Here is a 19,265-nt window from a genome sequence, read left to right on the forward strand (position 1 = left end):
CTTTTTTTATTCTTATTTATTTATGATTTTTAATTTACGTCCAACCATAAAACCCTCTTCAGCCGTTTTGCATGTAATTGTGGTCGTTTTACGTCTCTTCGGGGTCTTTTTGCATCTCTTTGCAGTCGTTTTGCATCTATTTGCGGTCATTTTGTGTCTCTTTATGGTTGTTTTGTGTCTCTTTGCAGTCGTTTTGCGTGTCTTTGAGGTCATTTTGCGTCTCTGCAGTCATTTTGCATCTCTTTGTGGTCATTTTGTGTCTCTTAGTGATCATTTTCTATCTGTTTATATTCATTTTGCATCTCTGTGGTTCTTTTGCGTCTCTTTGTGGTCATTTCGGGTCTGTTGATGGTAGTTTAGCATCTCTGGTTGTTTTGCATGCATTCGTACGTACTACCTCTAAAGCACAGTGATAATTAAAGTATGCATTAAAGGCAGAGTTACTTCCTCAGGACATAAAGTCTTTACTTGTCCTTCATACGTCCATCTCTGCATGTGAATCCTTCCTGCTGTCCTGCAGCCGTCCACCAGAGGGAGTCACTCAATCAGGACTCCTCTCAGAGCCTGAATGTCCTGCGTGATGACCCTGAACAGCTGATCAGAAAGTCAGTCTCACTAGGTACAGTCACGTTCTTTTATGAGATTTACATTAACATGAATCAGAGGAGACGTCTGTTTGTTCTGTTAGAGACCGACCGCTTCACTTCAGTCTGAGTAGAGATTTCAAATGAGTTCTAATTAATACGTGGTGTTAGGTCAACAAATGATGTCATGCATCACATGATCAAAGGGATGCTTTTCACTTGAATAGCTGATGTTTAAAACCACAATCCCAACAGTAATAACAGAGAAATCCCAGATGATGATGATGATGATGAAGAAATAATATACAGTAGCTTCTGTCACACGCTGAGATGCAGGATAGTGACCACAGAAGGCGGCTCCTCCTGAGCTCCCTGTCATTTGTCTCCCCACAGACCTTCCTCACTGATTCAGATGAAGGTCTCTGGTCTCAGATGATGAAGAGGACGGTCTTTGGTCTTAGATGATGAAGAGGACGGCGGTTAACGACAGGAACCCCGTTTGCTTTGGTAATAACCTGAGCCAATCACACGATGACAGAGTGGAGGACTCGGTGGTTTTCCTCTTGTTGACGGAGGTCTGAAGTTTCTGAGGGAGAATGAAAGTGATGCCGTAATAAAAGACACTGCAGGGATTGTGTTGCAGAGTGTGTTTGTATGTATGTATGTGTGTGTGTGTGTGTGTGTGTGTGCGTGCTTGTGCGTGTCTGTGTGCGCTCACGCTGAAGGTCAGCAGCGCCGTCGTCGATTATCAGAACCTGCACCTGGTGTGAGGTGCATCTCTTCGTAGTCAGTTTGCATCTCTTTGTGATAGTTTTGTGTCTCTTTGTGATAGTTTTGCGTCTCTTTGTGATAGTTTTGCATCCCTTTGTGGTCATTTTGCGTCTCTTTGTGGTCATTTTGCGTCTCTTTGTGATAGTTTTGCATCCCTTTGTGGTAATTTTGCGTCTCTTTGTGATAGTTTTGCGTCTCTTTGTGGTCATTTTACGTGTCTTTGTGGTTGTTTTGCGTCTCTTTGCAGTTGTTTTGTGTCTCTTTGTGGTTGTTTTGTGTCTCTTTGCAGTTGTTTTGTGTCTCTTTGCAGTTGTTTTGTGTCTCTTTGTGGTTGTTTTGCGTCTCTTTGTGATAGTTTTGTGTCTCTTTGCAGTTGTTTTGTGTCTCTTTGTGATAGTTTTGTGTCTCTTTGCAGTTGTTTTGTGTCTCTTTGTGATAGTTTTGCATCCCTTTGTGGTAATTTTGCGTCTCTTTGTGATAGTTTTGCGTCTCTTTGTGGTCATTTTACGTGTCTTTGTGGTTGTTTTGCGTCTCTTTGCAGTTGTTTTGTGTCTCTTTGTGGTTGTTTTGTGTCTCTTTGCAGTTGTTTTGTGTCTCTTTGTGGTTGTTTTGCGTCTCTTTGTGATAGTTTTGAGTCTGGTCATTTTGCATTACTTTGTAGTCGTTTTGTGTCTCTTTGTGGTTACTTTGCGAGGGGATGGAAGTTAGTGACAGGAACCCCGTTTGCTTTGGTAATAACTTGAGCCGATCCCACGATGACAGAGTGGAGGACTCGGTGGTTTTCCTCCTGTTGACGGAGGTTTGAAGTTTCTGAAAGTGATGCCGTAATAAAAGACACACACACTCACTCAGTGTATGTGTGTGTGTGTGTGTGTGTGTGTGTGTGTGTGTGTGTGTGAGTGTGTGTATGTGTGTGAGTGTGTGTGTGTGTGTGTGTGTGTGTGTGTGTGTGTGTGTGTGTGTGTGTGCGCTCACGCTGAAGGTCAGCAGCGCCGACGTCGATGATCAGAACCTGCATCTGGTCTGAGATCAGGGACAGACAGCAGGACTTGCCCTTGCTCTGGCACATGCTCAGCTGTTGGTCCCTGGACCGGAGCAGCACACGCTCCAGAAATAAACCCACCCGGTTCCTCCCCAGTTACAACCTCAGAGTCGCCCCCCCGTGGTCCCCACCCTACGACTCTACACACACACACACACACACACACACACACACACACACACTCACACTCACACACAAACACACACACACACACTCCTTTGTGTTGCTGGTAATCATGTGTGTTGATGAGACTTCTATAAGTACCCGGTCTGGACGGCGGACCTCTCCAGCGTCTGATTGCTGTGTGGTTGGTTTAATTAGCATCGGTTAGCTTAGCTCCACATTTAGATCAGCTGATGGGATGATGTCGTTTTGACTTTGAGGACTCTGTTTACTTCTTCTTATGACTTTAACAGCAGTCGGGGACGATGGAGACACAAACAGAGCTGGAAGAAGTCCTCTTTTACTTTAACTTAAAGGAACACTTGACCACCAAAATGATTCTTTCAGACCTCCACGCTGAACAAGTTGAAGTAACTGAGGGCAAAGCTGCATCACAACATTCGTTTACAAACTGTCACTCAACTCCTGCAGAATAATCTACGTCTCATTGATCCAGTCGATGATCAATACTTCACAAACACATGAATCTTCACTAAAACTGCACTATTTATATATATATCTATATATATATAAATAAATAAATTATATTAATAAATTAAAAATGAATGAATAAATAAAAGTACATGAAAAAATAATTGCATAAATAAATTGTAATACTATTATTTACAGCTAAATATGTTGTTAAGTATGGAAGACGGAACCTGCCAAAATAAGAAATAAATAAATAGATATGTAAATAAAAATATCAAACATAATATTAAAAAATATATAGCAATTAACTAACTGATAAAATGCGACATGAATTGATATTGACCCCATGACACATGTTGAGTGACAGACCCCTCATTTGCATAATGAGGCAGAAATGTAAAAAGAAAAGAAACCAGAAATAAATCAGTTAGGGGAACAAAATTTGGGGTGAAATGCAAAGGAAAAATCATACATGAATAAATACATAAATAAATAAATATAAGATAAATAAAACAAAATAAATAAATGCAAAAATAAATAAATACATTTAATAAAAATAAATACATAAATAAATAAAAGGGAAACTTAAACAGAAGAGTAAATAAATAACAGAATTAATACAAAGATAAATAAATAAAGAAGCAAATTAAAACACATTTTATCAATTAATAATTGGCTACATTTCTTATTAATATTATTTTTGCTACGCATATTTATTTATTTATTTATCGAGTCATTTGTTTATTTATTTTTTATTATGGCAGGTTTTGTCCTCCACAGGTGAGTTGGGGATTTAAGGGAATTAAGGGGAGACACATAAAATACAAATAAAAAAATATTTGGAGGATGTTTTTCAAAAAACTGATTAATTTTTAATCATCTGATCATTCAGCTCTATTATAATATAATAAAAAAAACAACGTAATAAATAAATGCAAGCTGTTTAAGATGCCGACCATTTCACAATGTACTGTAGCTCCGCTCACGGTGGCCCTGCAGGTTGAGGTCACTGTTACGGGAAGGGGTCAAAGGTCACGGCCCCCACCTGGACGCTGGTGTCACCCCCCCCCCCCCCCCCCCCCCAGCTGACACGCCGTCATCCTGAACACTGACATCTTCCTCTGCCGTCACCTGTACCGTTTCCTCATTAGAACAAGCAGTTATCTAAAGAACTGACATGTCTTGTTTCCGCATAGACGGACGGTTGTGGGAGTTTAATGTCAACATGCCGTCTCCGATCAGATCTAACCCCCCCCCTCCATGTTCCCTTGTCTCGGGGAGGGTCGGAGGGTCGGAGGGTAAGTGTTGTCACATGGTCGGCATAGCTCGCCTAATGACTGACAGCTGGACACAAGAGCTGGACTGAGACTCCGGTTACCGATGAGACGCTTTAAAGGCGCCCACTGAGCAAACATTAGGACACGTAACGGCGGTTCTGTTCACACCGACAGTTAAACACAACGAAGGTTTGTACCGTGAAGACTCGTCACAGATAATAACAGACTCTGAATCCTCTGTTTGGCTTTTATAAAACCAGCGTAGCTCCATCCAAACTGAACTTCTGAGGCCGATACTGAGATCAGTCCGGGGTGGGAAGTCTCTTTACTTGAGCCCTATACTTATAATTATACTTACACTCTACTTGAGTATTTCCATTTTATGCGACTTCAGAGGGAAATATTGTACTTTTTACTTCACTATATTTATTTATTTAACAACTTAAGTTATGTTGTTAATACAAACTATAATCAGCTAATAAATGATGATGTATTATAGAGAGATGCAGGAATGAGTCCTAAAACACAGAAATGAGTTAGCATTTTAGCACTTCCTGTTCCCTCGCCTGGAAGTCAATGGGTCTTTAGTTAGATGCCTCAAATAAGGTCTATATATATTTATATATATCTATATCTATATATAAATATATATATTTATATATATATATGTATATATATATATACATATATATATATACAGTGTGTGTATATATATATATCTACACACTGTATATATATATATTTATATATATCTATATATAGATATAGATATACATATTTATATATATATATGTATATGTATATATATATTTATATATATATATATATATATTTATTTATATATGTAATATATATTTATTTATATATTTTTATGTATAATATATATATATTATTTTAATTTTTATATAATATATATATAGATATATTATAATATTTATTATTTTATAATTCATTTATTATTATTATATATATATTTATTTATATATGTATATATAAATATAAACATATATAGAGTGTGTATATATATATAAATATATATATATATATATATAAATATATATATATACAGTGTGTAGATATATATATATATACACACACTGTATATATATATATATATTTATATATATATATATATAAATATATATATATATACAGTGTGTAGATATATATATATACACACACTGTATATATATATTTATATATATATATATACACACTATATATATATATATATATATATATATATATATTTATATATATATATATACACTGTCCTTTATACTGTATGTATATATATATATACAGTATATATAGATTAACGTACGAGACAAGTTAATCATAAAGAGGTTGAAAAAGGAAAGTCAGTCGTCTTCTTGTTAAATTTCCTTAAAGTGTAATTGTATTTCCTTCATTCTGTTTTCAGGTCTTTCAACACGCAGGTGAACTTTCTGATCGTACGGTAACAGGATAACAGTATTGATCATTTCTTAACAGTAAATGATTGCATATAGATTGTATCATGTAGAATAACAGAAAGGGAGCAGCGGACACAGACATGAGGAGGGAATGCCCGGAGGCTTGCTGTGGATCGTGGACTATGCCTGGCAGTTGGGTGAGGACGGATTAGTTTACACTCGCTCATGGCTTTCACGGTAACTTTATCTCCTCCGACAGCACAGCTTCACCCAAACCACAGCGCACTGTACTCACCAGACACTCAGCGACTGAAACACAGCACAGAAACTACAAATATCAGACTGTCAGGGTTTAATGTAAGATACGAGAGCTGATGGAGTCGAGCAGCGGTGGAGGAAGTATTCAGATCATTTACTTAGTAAAAGAGAAATAGAATAGGAGCAGAACGGACATTAACATTCAAATCAACGTAGCAGGATGGTCAGAGCAGCGGCCTTTTTATGCGTACCATTTCCATTGCAACCGTTGTACCGCGCTGATTAACTTCCGTATGAACTAAACCGACTTACAGCAAGTCGCAGATTCACTGAGGTGAAGCTTAGCGGTAACAACGAGCAGTTAAACAGACCCCCTTTTAAGAAAAGCTGAACAAAGACGGTTGTTTGAAGACTTTGTGCTTCCAGTTATAATATTTTCCGGATCGTTCTCAGCACACATCTGGATCTCTTCAGAAGCAGCTTATTGCTTCTGTCATTGCTTGTTTATGTTTCTCCGACACTTCGTCCAGCTCCGACGCTATCGGCCTACACAGACAGCAAGCATGGATGCACACAGGCAAACACAAGCACAGAGTCATATACATTACATATGGACTCCACACATACTGCACATATATATACTGTATATATACACATACTGCACAGATACAGTATATACTGCACATATATACACATACTGCACATATATATACTGCACATATACATACTGCACATATATATACTGCACATATACACATACTGCACAGATACAGTATATACTGCACATATATATACATACTGCACATATATATACTGCACATATACACATACTGCACAGATACAGTATATACTGCACATGCAAGAATCATTTTACTGAGACTTAAACCCTGAAACTACGGGACATGCAGACGTTGTCTACTCTCTCTCTCTGATAATCATCCACCTCTAGGACACAGCTTTGTTAAATATTTGTTTAACATTCAGGTAACACGTTGAGGAACAATGTCCCTCTTTTTGGACAAAAAAACAAGATGGAGACGATCAACAACCAAGATGGCGACGGACAAAAACCAAGATGGCGACGGACAAAAACCAAGATGGCGACCAAAAACCAAGATGGCGATGGACAAAAAACAAGATGGCGACCAAAAACCAAGATGGCGACGGACAAAAACCAAGATGGCGACGGACAAAAACCAAGATGGCGACGGACAAAAACCAAGATGGCGACCAAAAACCAAGATGGCGACGGACAAAAACCAAGATGGAGATGACCAAAAACCAAGATGGCGAATGCCAAAATGCTGAACTCGTGGCTTCAAAACCGTAGTCCACAAACCAGTGTGTGACATCACACCACCTTCATTGAAGTGAACGGGCGGCTTTGAGTCCGATACCGGTTCTTATAATACGTCCATGTCTGACAGTGGCCCGACGGTAACTGGAGTTTATTTTCAAAACCCACTTTGTGGTCTGCAGCGCCGACACCACGAGTCAGAGCTCACTCAGCTTTCCGATGTTAAAACGGCAACGACAGTGGAAGGTAGTGACGGTGGACGGACTGAGGCGTCAGTCAGATGATGGTTGGAGGTTTGTTTCGACCTCTAAACGGACCAGAACCAGAAGGATTCCTCTGACAGCTTAAATCTGCCATAATTCAATCTCAGCCGGTTTCCTGAAGACCGGATGAAGTACAAACAATCACTGTGAGCCTCCTCCCCTCCGTCCCCCCTCTCTTCATCAGGTCTGAACGGTGCAGACGGGAGTCTCAACAGCTCGCTGCGGGTCGGAGGTGGGAGGTGGATGAACAGCATATGTCTTTCCTCCAGGAGGAGGTAAAGGATGGATGCAAACCAACGGTGGGGAAATTAAAACACGTAAACTTAACACAGCAGAACATTTCACACATTCCTTCAGGCCGTAACGCCAACGACCTTCCCCTCGTCTCCGTCTCGCCGTGTTGTAGGAAGGAAGTCATGCACGGCATTTATTTTCAGGTGGAATTATCGTTTACGCTTCGACTGTTTCCTTTCCATCAGCAGGTCCTCAGCGACTGGAACTCACTGACCTGCAGTCTGTAGCATGAAAATCAACACAGAGACACGTTATGAATACTCTGTCAATTATATCTTTGATTTGGACGAGATGAGACCGAGGTCATTCTAGTCTGGACCAGCTGCTGTTAACATACAGTACTATGTTTAAATACTGCATGTTTAAATCTCATTAATCAATATTTTTATGCATTAAACACTGATAGTAATGTCAAAGGAATCACTTTTGGTGCTTTCAGCTTTTTTTTTTTTTCTCGTACATTATGACTTCATAATTTCAGAGATTATTCAAATTCTTTCTTGTAGAATTTCTATTTTTTTCTCGCAAATTTAAGACTATATAATTTCAGAGATTATCCAGTTATGTTTTTTTTCAGAAATTTTGTGGGTTTTTTCTATTAAATTTAGTACTTTATTTTCAGAGAATTTCTGAGTATCTTTTCACAGATTACTGACTTTTATAATCTCAGAGAATATACAAGTGTTTTCTCGAAAAAACAATTGTGGGTTTTTTCTCTTAAATTTACCACTTTAATCTCAGTACATTCACATTTTTTTTTTAAATCTTGGAAATTTGTATTATATATATTTTGTTTCTCTTTTTAACTGGAACTCTTTTAATGACTTTATATCTCAGAAAATATCATTTTTTTTGTGTAAAATTAGTATTTCTTCTCGCAAATTTAAGACTATATAATCTCCGAAAATATCCATGTTTGTTTCTCGTAAAATCTGTTTTTTCCCTCGTACTTTATGACTTTATAATTTCAGAGATTATCTAAATTTTTTTTCTTGTAAAATTTCAATTTTCTCTCGCAAATTTAAGACTATATAATCTCAAAGAATATCTGGTTTTGTTTTTTTTTCATACATTTTGTGAGTTTTTTTTCTATTAAATTTACCACTTTAATTTCAGAGAATTTTTGAGTATCTTTTCACAAATGTATGACTTCATAATCTCAAAGAATATCCAGGTTTTTTCTCTTAAATTTATCACTTAAATCTAAGAGTACAACCACGTTTTTTTGTTTTCTTTAATCTTGGAAGTTTGTATTATATTTTTTGTATAACTGGAACTCTTTTCATGACTTTATAATCTCAGAAATATCCAATTTGTTTTCTTGTAAAGATGTTTTTTTCTCGTTAATTTACCACTTTAATCTCAGAGAATATAGAAATGAAAGCAGTGAGAGCATCATGTTGTTGTATGACCTGACCCAGAGGGATGTGTGTGTGTGTGTGTCAGCTCTCCTGCTTGTTTTACTAGAAACCAGCGGTCGACCACGTTTCTGCTCTCATATTGGACGGATTCATGGATCCTGGAGGTGAACCAGGCCTGCTGCTCTGCTTCCTCTGCTCTGCTCTCCGTCCTCTGACAGCAGTGGACAGCTGATGGTAATCCTCCGCCCAGCAGATGCTCGGCGTGCTGATATCTGGAGACGTGGCTGCAGGTTTGATCTCTCTCTCTCTCTCTCTCTCTCTCTCTCTCTCTCTCTCTCTCTCTCTCTCTTTCTCTTTCTCTTTCTCTTTCTCTTTCTCTTTCTCTTTCTCTCTCTCTTTCTCTTTCTCTTTCTCTCTCTCTCTCTCTCTCTCTCTCTCTCTCTCTCTCTCTCTCTCTGGATGTAATGTGTAGAGCCGTGGGTCTTTGCTTCAGTAATCCAGGGCTCTTACTCCGAGGCCCGTGGAGGCCCTGAGTGTCAGCAACACATTTTTCAATCCCACACACACACACACACACACACACACACACACACACACACACACACACACAGGCAGCATCACTGACACTTCAGAGCTAAATATACCAAGAGTGACAACGACAGGTGACCGGACTCCTCCACCGACCGGCCAGCTCGGACACAGGAGGTCACCGGGTGTGTGTGTGTGTGTGTGTGTGAGTGGGACGGAGGGGGGGGCGTCTGAGCGTCAGGGTCTGATGATTGTAGACGACCTCCACTCAGTGTGGACTGAGCTCAGATCCTAACGCAGCCCGGTTTCTGGGCCTCTAAGCCAGCTGGTCTGGCTTAATAATATCACTTCTCTTTCTTTCTTTCTTTCTTTCTTTCTTTCTTTCACTCTCTTATTGTTTTTTGAATCCTTTTCTTGTTTGATACAAGAACCCACAGCTGGAGCTGCTGGGAGAACTTCCAGGTGAAGAAGACACAACGAGAAGCACTGGTGAGTGTAACAGGAGGAGTGGATGGTGATGGAGGATGCATGATGTATTACTCTTCTTATTGCTGGATATCTCCGGAGGGAAGAAGAACACGTTTACTAGACAGCTGAAAAAGTGTTGAAGTTGGAGATGGAAGTTTTTTGAGGAATTCAGGAGCTTTATTTTTCTATTTGGATAAACTTTGCACCACATTTGTCTAGAAATCTGAGCAGAGAGAGTATCGTATAGTTGTATGATCTGACCGAGAGGGATGTGTGTGTCAGCTCTCTTTCCCATCGTGCTTGTTTTTGGGCTTTTCAGTGAGTCGGCCAGGTTTCCGCGCCGAATATCGCCGCATTTGTCTCAAAAATGTGTGACTTTTTTTCTCTTAAATTTACCGTATTAATCTCAGAGAATATTGTTTTTTTTCTTTTAAAATTTGTGCATTTTTCTCGTAAAATTTCCACTTTAGTCTCAGAGAATATCTACGTTATGTTTCTTGGAAATTTGTGATTTGTTTTTTCTTGCAAATTTATGATTTTATAATCTCAGAGAATATTCATGTTTTTTTTCTTGTAAAATTTGTGCATTTTTTTTTCCACTTAAAATTCCTCGTAAAATATGTCATTTTTTTCCAGTAAATTTACGATTTTAATCTCAGAAAATATCCAAGTTTTTTCTTGTAAAATGTATGATTTTATAATCTCAGAGAATATCATTTTTTTCTTGTAAAATTTGTGCATTTTTTTCTCGTAATTTTACACTTTAATCTCAGAGAATATCTTAATTATTTTTCTTGGAAATTTGTGATTTTTTTTCTCACAAATGTATGGCTTTATAATCTCAGAGAATATACAGTAGGAGAATTCAGGAAACTTTGCTAAATATTGGAGTTGGAGATGGAAAGTTTTGAGTTTTTTGAGGAGTTTTATTTTTCCTTCTTTGACCACCTGGTGGCAGAAACGAGCTGTGAACACAATTTAGACCCTAAAAAGGTTCTTTATTTGACAGTTCTAGTAAAACAGTCTTTGGCAATGAAGATATTTGTTCTCAGGATCCTTCAACAATGCTCATAAATTATGTTTATATAAAAAGGAGAAATCACATAAAGTAAAAGCAACATGATAATCTAAGGAATAAAATAATGCAGTTAATGCAGGATTTATTATAAACACACTGATGATCACACAGATGCAGGTTTAGTGTGGTTTGATTGGTTGATTCAGTTATTTGTAGGTGTCACAGTGGACGTATTAAAAGGTGAAGCGGTATGTTGGTTGTGTATGTACGGGCACTACAGTACGTTTTTTTGTGTTACATCACTGGTTTTGAAAGTGCAAGGAAACTAGAGCTGAAAAGATTTGTTGATTTATTGATTAGACAATTGAGAGAAAAAGTTGAAGTAATTTTTGAACAAAAACACCAAAGATTTCGTGGCTTCAGCTTCAGTTTTGGTTCCAAATGTGAATATTTGCTGGTTTTCTGAGTCTTCTAATAATAAACTGAATTTCTTTGGTCAGACAAAAAAACAACACATCCCCTTGAAACGTTTTCACATTTTTCATTATTTTCCGAAATGTTTTAGACCAAATAATTCATAGTTTTTTCTTTTATTTCTTTATTTCTTTCTTTATTTAATTGAAATGAATTGCATTTTATTGAATTTATTGATTTATTGATTTTTAAACAAAAATATCAACGATATACTGTCTACAGCTTCAGTTCTGATATTCCCGAATATGAATATTTGCATTTTATAACATCACCTTGGACTCTTAGAAACTGTATTCACTATTCTATGACGTGTGTAAAATCTAATAATCAGTTGCAGCTCTGCTGTTATCCATCATTAAACAGAGATAAAGTGAAGTGGTGGTCTGAAGGTGCACTGCCAGTCTCCTCCACTGGGAGGCAGCAAAGAACCTCATCTGGACCTGTTGAACATTAAAGAGTTAAAATAATGAACTTTTATAATCCATTAACTTTGTTTTCTTCAGTCTTTATAATGAAAACTAAATATCTCATCATGACTCTTCTTCTTCTTCTCTTCTTGTGGGTGTTTCTGCGCGTGCGTGTCGGTGCACGTGTGTGTGTGATGATGCCTCCTCCTCCTGACGTCCAGGTGCTCGAGACTCACTCACGGATGGACTGAACCCGCAGGACGGAGACACGCAGAGAGACACGCAGAGAGACAACCAGTCCTGCAGAGAAGAGACAGGTGAGCTGCAGCTGGTTTATAGTGTGCGTGAACTGTGCGTGTTTGTGCTCTTTTATCTTGCTTTTATATGTGTAAAGCACTTTGAATTGCCTTTGTGTATGAAATGTTGCTATATGGAGAACTTCCTCTCCGCTCCGGTTGTTCAGCGGGTAGTCGCTAGTTTTCAGCCCGGGGAAGGAGCTCTGTTGACGGGCTTAGTGCGGAGCGGCGGACCGGTCGACTTCCAGGCTGCTGGAAACAACTTTTTTAATATGAGGAATATAAAGTTCATCAGCAACACTTGGTGAGATGATTTAAAAAATGTAAACAGAGTTTTTGGTTATAAACTGATAGTTATAGTTGGGAGAACGTTTTTATAGGGGAGACCGGGGGCAATGGTAACATCTCAATTATCTCCAATCAGAAACTCATTATGGTCTGTCATGATCCCTCTCTGACGGCCATTTTTTATTTTAATAACTTAAGAAAAGTGTTTTTTTGTTCAATTTAATTATATTTGGGATATATATGGCGACAGAAAAAAATTAGGAGAGCAAAACCCCATAAAAGCTCATCAAATATGCTGCGAGCCCCGTGTTTTTAGCCTTTATTTGTTTACATTTTAGTAAATAATCACCATTAAAAGTATGCCGAATTATCTATTAGCATTTCCTGTTTGCAGTGTACTCATGGATGTACAGACAACTATCACTGGATTACTGTGATACTGAAGGAAACTTAAAAACGTGACTATTCTCAGGCGAGTTCTGCAGCTCTTGTCTCTTCTCTAAGTTGATTTATCTGCGTTTATTCTGGAAGGACATCAGAGATAATGATATCTATCAGGAAGTGTATAAGTCCCACTGAATGATATCAAGATGTGTTTCATGTCCGTGTGTTCAGATTTGAATCTGTGTCCTATAAAGTTGTTGCAAATGTGTGATATCATTCCCGTATGCTGAGCATGTGGCGTGGTGTCTGTGCCACAGAGTGACTCATTGACTGCTTATAGAGGGGCATCCCTCACCAAACCACAGAGATGAGATCAGGTTACCTGCTTCCACATTGGACACCCTTAAAAGAAGGACTTTAATTTAGCCTCTGTTTGTTTTTTCAAGTTGATGAAACACAGTGCTTCTCCTCATATATCATGCATCCAAACATGAAGTTAAGTATTGTGATTCGATATTACGATATTGCGATTTTTGTTAACTTTTTTAACACTAGTCCAGCGGTCAGCAACCTGCAGCTCTTCAGCTCCTCTCCAGGGGATCTTTAAAACAATTTGTGGAAATGAATAACTGTTTATGTTTACATTTTCAATTTTATTTATCATTATTGTAGGTCTATGGTACGACGGTACGACGGAGTATTAGGGCCACATTGAGGAAAAAAATAAATCTGAGATTTAGAGAATAAAGTCATGATATTATAAAGTAGTAATTTTACGTGTTTTCTTTTTTCTCGCAAAGCTATGACTTAATTGTTGTTATATTACGACTTTTTTTCTCGTGAAGTTATGACTTTTTTCTTGTAATATTCTGACTTTATTCTGTAAATCTCAGATGTTATTTCCCTCAATGTGGCCCTAATACTCCGTAGTACATTGTCTCTTTGGCCCTCACTGCATTAGACTTATATACTATATACTTAGACTATAAACTGAGTTACCTTCATCACAATGATCACATGTTTTGCGGCTCCAGACAGATTATTAGAAATCTTCGGGGGCAAAGCGCTGCAGAACTCGCCTGAGAATAGTCCCGTTTTTAACTTTCCTTCAGTATCACAGTAATCCAGTGATAGTTGTCTGAACATCCATGAGTACACTGCAAACAGGAACTACTAAGAGATAATTCAGCATACTTTTAATGACAGTTTGCAAATGCTGGAGAGACACTCCTCCACCGAGGGCGCTGCCACATGTCACCCATTAGCTCTCTGCTGTGGAGACACACAACATGCACAGCTCACATTAATCTCTCTGAGGTTTGAGCGTGTTGGAAACTAATAACCGTCAGTAAGCGAGGGAGCAGCTGAGGACTGCGTGAGACGGCTGATTTCCATCTCTCTCCGTCGTGTTATTGTTGTTTTGGGGTAAAAAGTTCATTCCTTTTATTTCTGGCGTCCTTGTGCTTTACGCTGCGTCTATAAATAACCAGGAGGGTTTGTTCATGTGAGGGTGAGCTGAGTGGAGATCTGCTGTCATCCTGGAAATCAGATCAAGAGCTGCATTAAATCACACCTACAGATCCGGCGACACACTCACGCAGACTGATTCTTATTGTTTTATGCAATCGTCCCTCAACGTCTCCTAAAAGTCCCTTCTTTTCTTTTTTACGACAACATGCTGAGTGTGCTCGTCTGCGAGCGCTCTAAATTTAAACCGTGTTGATCCGTGGGCGGCGAGGCATCGTGACTCAGACTCCAGATATTCATGTAACGCTCTCCGGACGGCGTGTCGCTGCTCGCTGCACACAGACATGATCAAAGTGTTTGCTTTGTTTTGGCAAAACACGTCAATCATCTGCTCATAATGTGGGAGGGTAATGATAGTTGTCTTTGCTGATTGATTGGTTGTTTATTATCCAGATTAAACGGTTGGTTTTAACTCTTTAAAATGTTTAAAAGGAAACAGTGAAGAATGCTCCGAAAAGTTTCCACATCCCAAAGTGACTTCTTCATGTTACTTGTTTTGTTCGACCAACAGTCTGAAATCAAAGATTATTCAATTTACAATCACATGAAACAGAGAAAAGCAGCGTTTGAGGAGCTGGTAAGAGAATAACTGTCCTTCTCTGCTTCATTAATGAATCGACTGTCTGTCGATTGGTTGTTCGACAAACTACTTAACAGACTAATCCATTCAAACCCAGTTCTTTAAGGTACCACCCAGTTCAACCGTTCGGCTCGTTGATGTGATTTAATGAAGTTAACGTCATAATAATAACTTTATGCAATTTCTTTAATGCATGAACACAACTTCTCAGGTCGTAGCGGCTCAGTGTTAAAGCCAGAGTGAAGATCCTGGTATCATATGAAAGTAGAAAACCTGATGAATCCATCGGTACCAACCATGTCATTAGTGATGCACCGATACCGGTATTGGGTCCGATACTGGTATCGGGTCCGATACTGTGCTCTTGTACTCGTACTCGCAAAACGGCACGATACCACTTTACGGCAGCGTGATGTTAACCTCTCGTCACCATATTTTGGGTCCTATCGGACGCGTTCACGTTCCACCTCCCCGACGGTGCGGGCGAGGCGGGCCGGTGGCGGGGCCGCCGGGATCTCACCTCAGCCGGCGTGTACCGGCCCTCACTTTCATTGCCCCACGGGGTTTTGCTTGCACCCTCTGATTCGCGCGTGCGTTAGACTCCTTGGTCCGTGTTTCAAGACGGGTCGGGTGGGTTGCCGACATCACCGCAGACCCCTGGCGCCTTTTACACCTTTCACTACGCGGTTGGGGCGCACTGAGGACAGTCCGCTCCGGGGACACTTTGTCCACGGCCCCGGGAAGCACCTTCGCCCCCGAGCCTTTCCAAGCCGACCTGGAGCCGGTGGCGGCGCACCGCCTCGTATGCTGGACTCCCCAGCCTGCCGTGTGTCCTCACACCCTCCAGCTGGCTGTTAACGAGGGTCTTTAGACACAGAGAAGTACTCGTATCGGTACTCGGTATCGGAGAGTACCCAAATGTTAGTACTTGTACTCGGTCTGAAATAAAGTGGTATCGGTGCATCCCCAGTACCAACCAGGTCAGACTAGCTGGTCATGAAGGAGGTTAAATAACGCTCCAAACTTACGCTAAATTTTGGTGAGGAAAAACTGTCATGGTCATTTCCAAAGGGGTCCCTTGACCTCTGACCTCCAGATCAGTGAATGTAAATGGGTTCTATGGGTACCCACGAGTCTCCCCTTTACAGACATGCCCACTTTATGATCATCACATGCAGTTTGGGGCAAGTCATAGTCAAGTCAGCACACTGACACACTGACAGCTGTTGTTGCCTGTTGGGCTGCAGTTTGACATGTTATGATTGGAGCATCTTGTTTTATGCTAAATGCAGTACCTGTGAGGGTTTCTGGATCAATATCTGTCATTGATTTGTGTTAATTGATTTACAATAATAAATATATACATACATTTAGCATAAAGCTCTGAGACGGGGCACTTCCTGAATGTCTGTGGCGTTTCACACCGCACCAGTTAGCCTAGCGGCTAGCAGACGTCTCCTTACTCAGAGCTCTTCTACTCTTAGTAGGTTTCCACGCCTCGAGGTTTTGGAGTGTTGGTCGAACAAAATAAGACATTTCTAAATGTCCCTCTGGGAAACAGACGTGTTATAGATCAAATAATCATCAGATCAATAATCAGATAATAATAATAATAGTAATAATGTAAATCTGAGTAACTTTAATAACGATGTTGGTCGAGAGGCGAAGCATCATTTGAAGAACTGTATTATCTGAAAGGGAACACCTTCGTCATCCTCTTACGTCTTCACCAATCCTAGTTTCATTTCCTCCCGTGTGCCTGAGGCCGCCGCCTCTCTTCTTCTTCTTCTTCTCCTGCTGCCGTGACGACGGCAGGAAGCTGCCAACAGAACCTGCCGTGTGTGTTTGTGTCGGCGTGTGAACATCCAGTTAACTCGGCGACCCGAGCTCTTAATCTCCACCTCAGGACCAAAACACGGGTCACATGGCACACACACACACACACACACACACACACACACACACACACACACACAGTGCATGCACTGACAGTCCTGCTCATGTCCGTCTGTAATCTGACAGGATAACACACAGTTTCCTCTGTGATTCACTGAAGAGCTGTCGACTGCTAACAGAGAACATCACATTCCTGGTAGGCGTCTGTTCTTAGACTTCTCCTCACGGTGATGCCGCGCTGACGGCCGTTACCGGGAGAGTTCGGTTGTTATGAAGTGGGGTTGTATGAGGTTCCATAGTCAGTGTTTTACCTACAGTAGAATCAGACAGGAGAACCAGCCAGGAGAACCAGACAGGAGAACCAGACAGGAGAACCAGCCAGGAGAACCAGACAGGAGAACCAGCCAGGAGAACCAGACAGGAGAACCAGACAGGAGAACCAGACAGGAGAACCAGACAGGAGAACCAGCCAGGAGAACCAGCCAGGAGAACCAGACAGGAGAACCAGCCAGGAGAACCAGCCAGGAGAACCAGACAGGAGAACCAGCCAGGAGAACCAGCCAGTAGAATCAGACAGGAGAACCAGACAGTAGAACCAGACAGTAGAACCAGACAGGAGAATCAGACAGGAGAACCAGCCAGGAGAACCAGACAGGAGAACCAGACAGGAGAACCAGCCAGGAGAACCAGACAGGAGAACCAGACAGGAGAACCAGCCAGGAGAACCAGACAGGAGAACCAGACAGGAGAACCAGCCAGGAGAACCAGACAGGAGAACCAGCCAGGAGAACCAGCCAGGAGAACCAGACAGGAGAACCAGACAGGAGAACCAGACAGGAGAACCAGCACGGAGCTGTCGGAACTGAAGCCGTTATCTGTGCTCTCTTCAAAGCCACCAGACTCCATTCACATAAACAGTGACTTTCAGAACCCGTGAGCTGCCTCCATCGGTTAGTTCGTTAGTTTGTGTTATTGTACGACTTTGGTGAATCTGAACTAACGCTGTAAAGCACCAACTATTTGGTGATTTGTTCTCTGTTTCCTTCATATTGTGGTTTTTGGTTTGTGACACCACTTCCTACTGGACACGTACGTTAAAACCCCAAAATCCATACAATTGAAAAGAAACACACCTGACGTTGGACGTTTGCTTACGTGCAGCCCGGAGAAGCAGAACTCCGGCTTTAGCGGCCCACCCAAGTAAAGTGTACGTATTTGTATTTTTTAAATATTTCGGCAATATTTTTACAGATTTTTTTTTTCTTTTACTTTTCCGATATTTTTCTGACTTTATTTTTCTGGACACATTTTTCGGAAGTATTTCGAAAAAAAATTCCGGACACTTATTGGAAAAGTTTCCTAAATTTTTTTAGACATCGACACATACTGTATGTTGGACCTTTCTTCGGCCTATTTTCTGCTTTTTGTAATTTTTCTCATCTCATTTTTCTGTCAGTTTTTGAATGAAAATGAGAATAATTATGTAAAAATGATCATTCCCATTAATATCGCGAATCATATCACAATTAGAATATCAGTCAAACAGGGCTGTGTACTGAATGATTATTCTCATTGAGTAGGTCGTTGTACAGCAGCTAAAAGGCTTTTCAATCGGGGCATCATTACTGTTCCTGTCTCTGAGAAGCATGTTGCATTGCATCTTTTTGTGCTGTATAAATAAAGTTATGTTATTAAAGACGTGGATCTCAGCCAATCACGTTTCCCGTCTCCACCCAGAGAGGAAGTTCTCTGGCGAGCGGTAAAAACTAAATCCCGTCTTGTGAAAGCTGTTGTTTTTCTGATGGAGCTGAACTCGTCTCTCTGTATTATTTGCATTGTGTAATGCCCGGTTGGTTCACTTCCTCCCGAGGGTACGGTCCCCCCCTGAGGAAGCTGGGTGTGTCGGGGGGGCGCAGCAGCAGTGAATGGACGGGCACGCCAGCAGACAACACGCTGCCTGTCTGTGCGTGCACGGCGGTTAAACTCTGCTTTATAGCGTCACATGACACGACTCACACGCAATCCAGCTTTTAGTCATTAAATGTGTTCATACAGGTTTGAGTCTTTAAACCAGTTCATCCTCCTGCAGGCGGGGACGGGGACGGGGAAGGGACGGGGACGGGGACGGGGAAGGGACGGGGACGGGGACGGGGACGAGGACGGGGAAGGGACGGGGACGGGGACGGGGAAGGGACGGGGACGGGGACGGGGACGGGGAAGGGACGGGGACGGGGACGGGGACG

At 40.6% G+C, this 19,265-nt stretch overlaps 1 protein-coding gene across 2 annotated transcripts in view; it reads left to right on the forward strand.

Annotated features, from left to right (window-relative positions):
* The first annotated feature begins 9,930 nt into the window (after nucleotides 1-9,930).
* Nucleotides 9,931-19,265, forward strand: part of mef2ca (myocyte enhancer factor 2ca) — a 28,869-nt gene continuing 19,534 nt past the window's right edge. Inside the window, exons 1-2 of one of the 2 annotated variants that reach the window (XM_074618410.1) lie at nucleotides 9,931-10,173; nucleotides 12,273-12,368. The gene's annotated coding sequence lies outside the window, so the exon portion shown is untranslated. The remainder of the gene's footprint in view (nucleotides 10,174-12,272; nucleotides 12,369-19,265) is intronic. The other variant, XM_074618409.1, reaches the window with a different exon arrangement.

This window comes from Sebastes fasciatus, chromosome 19 (assembly GCF_043250625.1).
Source record: "Sebastes fasciatus isolate fSebFas1 chromosome 19, fSebFas1.pri, whole genome shotgun sequence".
NCBI classification, from domain to species: Eukaryota; Metazoa; Chordata; class Actinopteri; order Perciformes; family Sebastidae; genus Sebastes; species Sebastes fasciatus.